Below are 9,517 nucleotides of genomic sequence, written 5' to 3' on the forward strand. Positions count from 1 at the left end.
TGCATTAAACTCTAGGATCCAATCGGTCCCTTACGGAATAGTGCATAAACTGGGGTTTAAGTTTCTGTCACTCTCGCAACCCACCATCTATTTACTACTCCACAATGCATTCCCTTAGGCCCAAATATGGTGAAGTGTCATGTAGTCAACGTTCACATGACACCACTAAGGGAATCACAACATACATACACTACTAGGGAAAACCTTATACACAGCATCTTATGTAACACCCCGCATGTAACTTGCCATATTTGTAACTCCGACTCTTGCCATTTCCGGCTATGTGATATGATATTCCCTCCGTTGTCGGGTTTTGTCTTTCGTTTTGTTTTTTGTCATGTCATGCATTTTCATATCATGTCATCATGTGCATTGCATTCGCATACGTGTTCGTCTCATGCATCCGAGCATTTTCCCCGTTGTCCGTTTTCCAATCCGGCGCTCCTATCTCCTCCGGTGCACCCCTCTTGTTTTATTTCGTGTGCGTGTGTCAAACTTTCTCGGAATGGACCGAGGCTTGTCAAGTGGCCTTAATATACCACCCGGAGTCTACCGGTCAAGTTTCGTTCCATTCGGAGGTCGTTTGGTACTCCAACGGTTAACCGGGCATCCACAAAGTCCATTTGAGTGTCCAGTCAAAACCCCCTCAAAAACCAGCCCAAAACCCACCAAACTCTCTTCCATGCTCTAGGTCGTTCGATCACGATCGTGTGGGCGAAAACCGCACCTCATTTGGAGTCTCCTAGCTCCCTCTACCTATTTATATGTGGGCATCCCGAAAAACGAAATCACAGACAAACCCTAGCTCCTCCCTCCGCACCGCGCCGGACACGTCCGCCCGGGCCGGACAGCGTCCCGCTGCGCCCCGTCCAATCCCGTAGCGACACGTGTCGCCGCCGCCCTCTCCACCGCGTCGGCCCGCGAAGGCCGCCGCGGGCCCGCCGGCCCGTTCGCCGCCGCCCCGCGCCTGCCTCCCGTGCCCGCGCCGCCGCTTGCCCGCACCGCCGCCGGCCGGCCCCGCCGCCGCGCCTCCGCCGGCGCCGCCGCTCCCCCGCGACGTCCTCTCCTCCGCCGCCGCCTCGCGCCGCCCTCCTTCCTCCCGCCGGCGAGCAGCCCCGAGCCCGAGCCGGCGAGCTCCTGTAGCGTTTCCCCGATCCGATCTGGTACAGCCCCCCCGTTGACTTCCCTCGCTTCCGTTTTTTTTTAAGTCTGGAATTTTTATCAGCATGTACCTCTGTTCCCGATGCCATAACTCCGTGCATGTAGCTCCGATTCGCGCGTGTAATATGTCAAATTGTTCGACTCGTGATGCTCTTCATTTTGTTCAATTGCACCATGTTCATTAGAGGTCATCTTGATGCCCAAATCTCTGTTGGAAGAGGGCTAGTTGCTGTTAATCTCAAGTTCTTAGCAGAACTTGGAGATTTGTCATTTTTGTATCATTTAATCTGTGCATCTTTTGAGCATTAGCTCTACATGTGTTTTGAAGTATGACATGCCATCTTTCCAGTGGTGTAGTCCATTTATTTTTGTGATCTCTGTGGTGACTAGCACAAGCATGCAAAGTAGGCCCCGTAATAATTCTGATTTCAGGGACAGTGATTTCTCCAAGTCCTTGTCTGCTGTAATTTTGTTGCCATGTAAACTTGATGCTACAGAGAGATCCATGCATATTTTGAAGATGTTCAGTAAGGATGTTTTGTAGCTATCATTGTAAGGGATTCGTTCATGCAATGTTTTGCAATTATGGAGTGCCATAGCATGACTCAATCTTGCTCCACCTTTGCTATAAAATATTTCTGGCAGATTCTTAACATGATTTGCAATCTTGACAAGCTTATTTTAGTTGATCCATACATGCTATGTAATTGTTCTTGCCATGGTTAGCTTCATAAACATGCCATCTTGCTGTAGGTATGCTTGGTTTGTCATGCATTTCTCTATAGTGAGTGCATCAAGCTCACAAAGAGGCCTACATATTAATATTTCTGCCATGCTCTGTTTTCTGCTAAGTCTGAAACCTGTTAACGAAACTTGCTATGTTTACATGCTTTCCATCGTATCTTCTGGTCCTTTTGGGCTTATGGTCAGTAAGGGACTTTTGTCATGTGCTTTTAGTAGAACACTACGATGCCTTTTTTTGCTATTTTAAGTTCCTGTAGCATGTTGATTTCGTGCTCTGAACATTGCTACCTGATGCTGTTTTCTGCCATGTCCAGCTTTTCACTGTCTGTGAACCTGTAATCTTTTGCACTTTTTCCATGCTTGTTTGAGCTTGATTTTTTGTGAACTAGCCGTAGCTCAGTGTTCATATTTTGTCAAGCATCTCCTGTAGATTACTGCCATGTGCCTTGTTGCTATGTTGGGGGGCGGTAGCATTGTTACTTGTTGCATTTTAAGTGCTGTCTTGCTGTTAATCGCAGATTAGTGTCATTCTTGTTTTGCTCGCCATTTGCAAACCGTGCATCCGATTCCGGTGATCTTTATATCGATTTCGACCGAAATCATCTCATCTTTCCAGTGGTATGCTTGGTTTGCCAAGTTACTGCCATGTTCATCATTTTCCTTCCGGAGCACGCATATGCATCGCATATCATATCTTGCATATCATACATGTTTTGCATCATGTTGCTTGCGCATTTCTCGTTGTTGATTGTGGTTCCGTTTGTTTGTGTTCTTGTCTTGGGTAGAGCCGGGAGACGAGTTCGTGAACGAGGAACCTGTCGAGTAAGCTTACGTGGATCAAGCTTTCGACAACTCTGAGAACCTTGCAGGCAAGATGACCACCCCTCGAAATCACTTCTATCTTTGCTATGCTAGTTGTTCTCTCTATTGCCATGCTCCGCTACCTATCACTTTCTATATCATGTCTCCCATTTTAGCCATGTCAGCCCTAACCATCCTTTCCTAGCAAACCGTTGTTTGGCTAAGTTACCGCTTTTGCTCAGCCCCTCTTATAGCGTTGCTAGTTGCAGGTGAAGTTGAAGTTTGTTCCATGTCGGAACATGGATATGTTAGGATATCACAATATCTCTTATTTAATTAATGCATCTATATATTTTGGTAAAGGGTGGAAGGCTCGGCCTTATGCCTGGTGTTTTGTTCCACTCTTGCCGCCCTAGTTACTGTTATACCGGGTTTATGTTCCTTGAGTTTGCGTTCCTTACGTGGTCGGGTGATTTATGGGACCCCCTTGACAGTTCGCCTTGAATAAAACTCCTCCAGCAAGGCCCAACTTTGGTTTTACCATTTGTCGCCTAAGCCTTTTCCCCCGGGTTTTCGCGAGCCCGAGGGTCATCTTTATTTAAACCCCCGGGCCAGTGTTCCTCTGAGTGCTGGTCCAAACTAGAGCCACTTGCAGCGCCACCTTGGGGAAACTCGAGGATTGGTTTTAGCTGTAGGTAGTGTTCATCTGGTGTGCCCTGAGAACGAGATATGTGCAGCTCCTATCGGGATTTGTCGGCACATTCGGGCGGCTTTGCTGATCTTGTTTTACCATTGTTGAGATGTCTTGTAAACCGGGATTCCGAGACTGATCGGGTCTTTCCGGGAGAAGGTTTATCCTTCGTTGACCGTGAGAGCTTATGATGGGCTAAGTTGGGACACCCCTGTAGGGTATTATCTTTCGAAAGCCGTGCCCGCGGTTATGAGGCAGATGGGAATTTGTTAATGTCCGGTTGTAGATAACTTGTCACTTGACCCAATTAAAATACATCAACTGCGTGTGTAGCCGTGATGGTCTCTTCTCGGCGTAGTCCGGGAAGTGAACACGGTCTGAGTTATGTATGAAGTAAGTAGGTGTTCAGGACCTCTTCTTGGTCATTGTTAGATGACGCCTGTTCCTTTGCTTCTCTCCTCGCTCTCATTTGCGCAAGTTAGCCACCATATATGCTTTTGCCGCTGCAGCTCCTCCTCATTCCACCATTCTCCCCTACAAGCTTAAATAGTCTTGATCTCGCGGGTGTGAGATTGCTGAGTCCCCGTGACTCACAGATTCTACCAAAACAGTTGCAGGTGCCGACGATGCCAGTGCAGATGATGGCGTCGATCTCAAGTGGGAGTTCGACGAGGACGTGGTCGTTACTATGTGTCTTTTCCTGATGATAAGTAGTGGAGCCCAATTGGGACGATCGGGGATCTAGCATTTGGGGTTGTCTTATTTTCATCTGGATTTTGGCCGTAGTCGGTCTATATGATTGTATTTTGGATGATGTATGATGATATTTATATATTGTGTGAAGTGGCGATTGTAAGCCAACTCTTTATCCCATTCTTGTTCATTACATGGGATTGTGTGAAGATGACCCTTCTTGCGACAAAACCACTATGCAGTTATGCCTCTAAGTCGTGCCTCGACACATGGGAGATATAGCCGCATCGTGGGCGTTACATCTTAGCAGTAGCGCTGGACAAAATCATGCGTTACTGCTACTTAGTAGCAGCGCGTATAAATAAACCGCGCTACTGCTATAACTTTAGTAGTAGCTCGTACTAGCAAAAGCGCTGGTGCTATGTTTGAACTGGGCGCACATGGCTAGCCCAACTTAGCAGTAGCGCATATCTTCGCCTAGCGCTACTGCTATTCTCCTTAGCTGTAGCGCTTTTCATGAACCCGCGCTACTACTAACCCTACCTTATCCTTCCCACGCGGCCGACCCTCTCTCACTCACTCTCCCTCTCAGTCACTCTCGCCCGCGCCGATACCCGCCGTCGTCCGCCGCCGTCGTCTGTCCTCCACCGAGGTACTCCCTCCTTCCCTCCCTCCTCCTCCCACCGCGCCCTCCTCCCTCTTCCTCCGGCCGCCCCCTCCTCCCTCCTCCTCCGGTCGCCCCCTCCTCCCTCGTCCCTCCTCCGCCGGCAGCCCTCCTCCCACTGTCCCTCCCTCCTCCTCCTCCAGCCGGCCTCTCCCCCTCCTCCTCCGGCCGCCCCCTCCCACTCCTCTCTCCTCCCTCCCTCCCTTGTCTCTGTTCTTGCAAATAGTAGGTAATTTAAATGTAGACATTGTAAACATTGTAGATTTTAGAATGTAGACATTGTAGAATGTAGACATTGTAGTAGAATTTTTAGCAAGTGTTTAATAGAAATAGTTTATTTAGTAAGTGATTAATATAACTAGTTTATTTGTATTAAGTGCTTAATAGAACTAGTTTATTTAGTAAGTGCTTAATAGAACTAGTTTATTTATAGTAAGTGCTTAATAGAACTAGTTTATTTAGTAAGTAGTTAATAAAACTAGTTTATTCAGTAAGTAGTTATTAAAACTAGTTTATTTAGTGTTAGGATTATATATAAGATATTTTGAAATGTTTTTGTTCATATTTTACACCATTGAAATGCAATGACCATCGATAAGTGGCCTATGTTTTGCCGGAGTGTTGATTAATTTCCGTTCCGGCAAAATTTCAGGCGCTCGATATGTCCTTTTTTTAGCAAAGGTCATGCCGGATTTTTTGGGTTTTGCCATCGAGTTATAATCTTTGAATTTTGAACACAGGAGATGTCTGATGACGATGGGATCCCGGAGTGCGGGTACTGCTATGATGACCGGGGTTTGTGCGATAGGTTTCCTCACCTGCAAAATGATAGGTTTTTCACCGTGAAGCTGGAAGAGACCTTTGATGTTTGTATGGTACGCAACGACAAGCATTTCATCGTAATTAATATCATCACTTGTGCTTATTTTGTTCAATGTGTAATTTATGGATTTTTTTTAAATTTGATTAGTACATCCCGTGCCATGCTAGACCATATGTATTGGAGAAGCTTGGTTTTGGTTTAGATGACTTTGAGAATGTGGAGACGAGGAGGGCTCACTTAAGAACTAAACATGGTTATCAGTTTTTGGTTAAGCTGTACAATGCGGTCGATCGCTCCCATTTTAGTTGCTCTAATCAGGAAGCTCTCTGCAAGGCATATGGATTTGAGGAGGGAATGCGAATAAGATTTGATATTCGTCCCGAATATTATGATGATGATGATAATATCGACATTTGGGTGGATGTGGATATGCCTCCAGTTTTGCCTAGATGTGAGTTTGTCAAACTAATTTGTTAAGTTCAGTAATTTATGTTGTTAATTTAAAAATATTTGGTGCTCGTCAGTACTAAACTTATTTATTTATAATTGTCAGCTTATTTCTTATCTTCAAGAAATATTCGGAACGTAATAGACAGCACATACTACAACTATGACTCCAAGCTTAATTGTGAGGAGAAAGGTTATCTTGTCTCATTCATAGAAGATGTTGAGGCCTTCAAAACCAGTCACTCTATCAGCCCAAATTATACTAGATACGTGCCACTAATCCATAAATTGCTTGATGGTAACTTAATTGCCAAAAACTTGGTAAGATTTTGTTAATGATGGTAACTTCATTGCATACATTATTCTTAAGTAAACTACATTGCTAACTATATATGTTACTATTAAGTTTTTGAATAGAGGCTCCCGAAGCAGGTTGTGCCTGACATGCTATTTACCGAAGGTGATATGCATATGGTTAGCTTACGACCAACTCCTTCGAAGGCTTACCATACTGCATACTCGATTTGTTCAAATGATGGAAGGCTCAAAATCAAAGAATGGAGCAAAGTGATGAATGCGCACACGCAAATAATTTGAGACAAAATGAATGTGCGCAAGCCACAAGTTGGAGATAGGTTTATGTCCATTCTCCATTATGGAGAAGGACCGGTTTATCTGTTTTATGCTATTTTAGCTAGGAGAGAGGAGTAGGTCCTAAGTATTAAGAATAATTAGTTACTATTGATTATATATGACTATGATGATGATGAGAAGCTTTTATTATGTGCTACAATTGCTTAGACTTGATGGCGACGATGAGTAGGAGTAGTGATTATGAGTACTATGATGATGATGATGAGGAGTTGTTATTATAACTAGTGACCAAGTTGTTAGATGATGTCATGGACGAAAATGATGATGATGAGGAGTTATATGACAATGATATATTATGAGGATAAGTTGTTAATGATATTATGATGATGATGATAAGTTATTATGTCATTGGGTGAAAGACCCACGGATTAGTTTCAAATGGATGAATCCAAAGTGACCATTGGTTACTTTGGATCCATGCACTTGAAACTAATCCAAGGTTCTTTCACCTAGTGATTTAATAACTCATTATAATGTAAAAACAATCTCTAAATTGCTACTGTATGAAAAATTGTATAAAGGTGTATGAATACGGCCTAAAATTTAAAAGAAATAGAATACGGAATAATAGTAGTAGCGGTTGTTTTGGAAAGCGCTACTAGTAATTACCAGTAGCGATTGTTTCGGAAAGCGCTACTACTAAGTAGATATAGCAGTAGAGAGTGCCAGTAGGCGCTACTGCTAAGCTTTAGCTGTAGCGCCATATCAGTAGCGCGCTTACCCGCGCTACTGATAGGCCAAAAACCAGCGCTACTGCTAGGCTTTTCCCTAGTAGTGATACTATCAAAATATCGAACACATATCAAGTTCACATGATTACTTGCAACATGATTTATCCCGTGACCTCAAGAACGAAAGTAACTACTCACAAACAATAGACATGCTCATGATCAGAGTGGTATTAATATGCATAATGGATCTGAACATATAATCTTCCAACAAATAAACCATATAGTAATCAACTACAAGATGTAATCAACACTACTAGTCACCCACAAGCACCAATCTATAGTTCCGGTAACTAGATTGAACACAAGAGATGAACTAGGGTTTGAGAGAGTTGGTGTTGTTGAAGATGTTGATGGAGATGCCCTCCCCAAGATGTGAGAGTTGTTGGTGATGATGATGACGATGGTTTCCCCCTTCGGGAGGGAAGTTCCCCCAGCAGAATCACTTGGCCGGAGGGCAAAAATGCTCCTGCCCAAGTTCCGCCTCGAGGTGGTGGTGCTTCTTCCCGAAAGTCCTCCTCTTATTTTTTTTCTATGTCAAAACCACTTATATACCAGAAGATGGGCACCAGAGGTGGGCCGAGGAGGCCACAACCCACCAGGGCGCGCTAGGGGGTCCTGGTGCGCCCAGGTGGGTTGTGCCCACCTCGTGGCCCCCTCTGGTGTTTATTGGCTCCAGTATTTCTTAAATATTCCATAAAAAATCCTCGTAAAGTTTCAGCTCATTTGGAGTTGTGCAGAATAGGTGGCTTGACGTAGCTTTTTCAGGTCCAGATTTCGAGCTGCCGAAATTCTCCCTCTTAGTGTGTACCTTGCAAATTATGAGAGAAAAGGCATTAGAATTACCCCAAAAAGCATTATTATGGATAAAAACATTGTAAATAACAGTAAGAAAACATGATGCAAAATGGACGTATCAACTCCCCCAAGCTTAGACCTCGGTTGTCCTCACGTGAAAACCAAAATCGAAAAACATGTCCACATGCTTTGAGAGAGAGGTGTCAATAAAAACAAAATAGGGACATATATGAATCATGTAGATTATTATAACAGCAACCAATTTAAACATAACACTTTTATCATAGAACTCTTATCATATACTTTCCATGAATAAGTGATAACCCAGAAGTATAGGCGATCGCAACAGTTTTCGAGGGTAGAGTATTCAACCCAAATTTATTGATTCGACACAAGGGGAGTCAAAGAATATTCTCAAGTATTAGCAGTTGAGTTCTCAATTCAACCACACCTGGAAAACTTAATATCTGCAGCAAAGTATTTAGTACCAAAGTAGTATGGAAGTAACAGTAACGGTGGCAAAAGTAACAGTAGCAGTTTTGTAGTAATTGTAACAGTGGCAACAGAAAAGTAACTAAGCAAAGATCAATATGTGAAAAGCTCGTAGGCAATGGATCAGTGATGGATAATTATGTCGGATGCGATTCCTCATGCAATAGTTATAACATAGGGTGACACAGAACTAGCTCCAGTTCATGAATGTAATGTAGTCATGTATTCCAAATATAGTCATACGTGCTTATGGAAAAGAACTTGCATGACATCTTTTGTCCTACCCTTGATACGTCTCCAACGTATCTATAATTTTTTATTGTTCCATTCTATATTATATTCTGCTTTGGACATTAATGGGCTTTATTATACACTTTTATATTATTTTTGGGACTAACCTATTAACCGGAGGCCCAACCCAGAATTGTTGTTTTTTGCCTATTTCAGAGTTTCGCAGAAAAATAATATCAAACGAAGTCCAAACGGAATGAAACCTTCGGGAACGTGATTTTCGGAACGAATGTGATCCAGAGGACTTGGAACCTACGTCAAGACATCAACCAGGAAGGCACGAGGTAGGGGGCGCGCCTACCCCCCTAGGTGCACCCTCCACCCTCGTGGGGCCCACGTTGCTCCACTGACGTACTTCTTTCTCCTATATATACCTACGTACCCCAAAACTACCAGATACGGAGCCAAAAACCTAATTCCACCACCGCAACCTTCTGTACCCGTGAGATCCCATCTTGGGGCCTTTTCCGGAGCTCCGTCGGAGGGGGCATCGATAACGGAGGGCTTCTACATCAACACCATAGCCTCTC

This window comes from Triticum aestivum, chromosome 7D, assembly GCF_018294505.1.
Source record: "Triticum aestivum cultivar Chinese Spring chromosome 7D, IWGSC CS RefSeq v2.1, whole genome shotgun sequence".
Lineage (NCBI taxonomy): Eukaryota > Viridiplantae > Streptophyta > Magnoliopsida > Poales > Poaceae > Triticum > Triticum aestivum.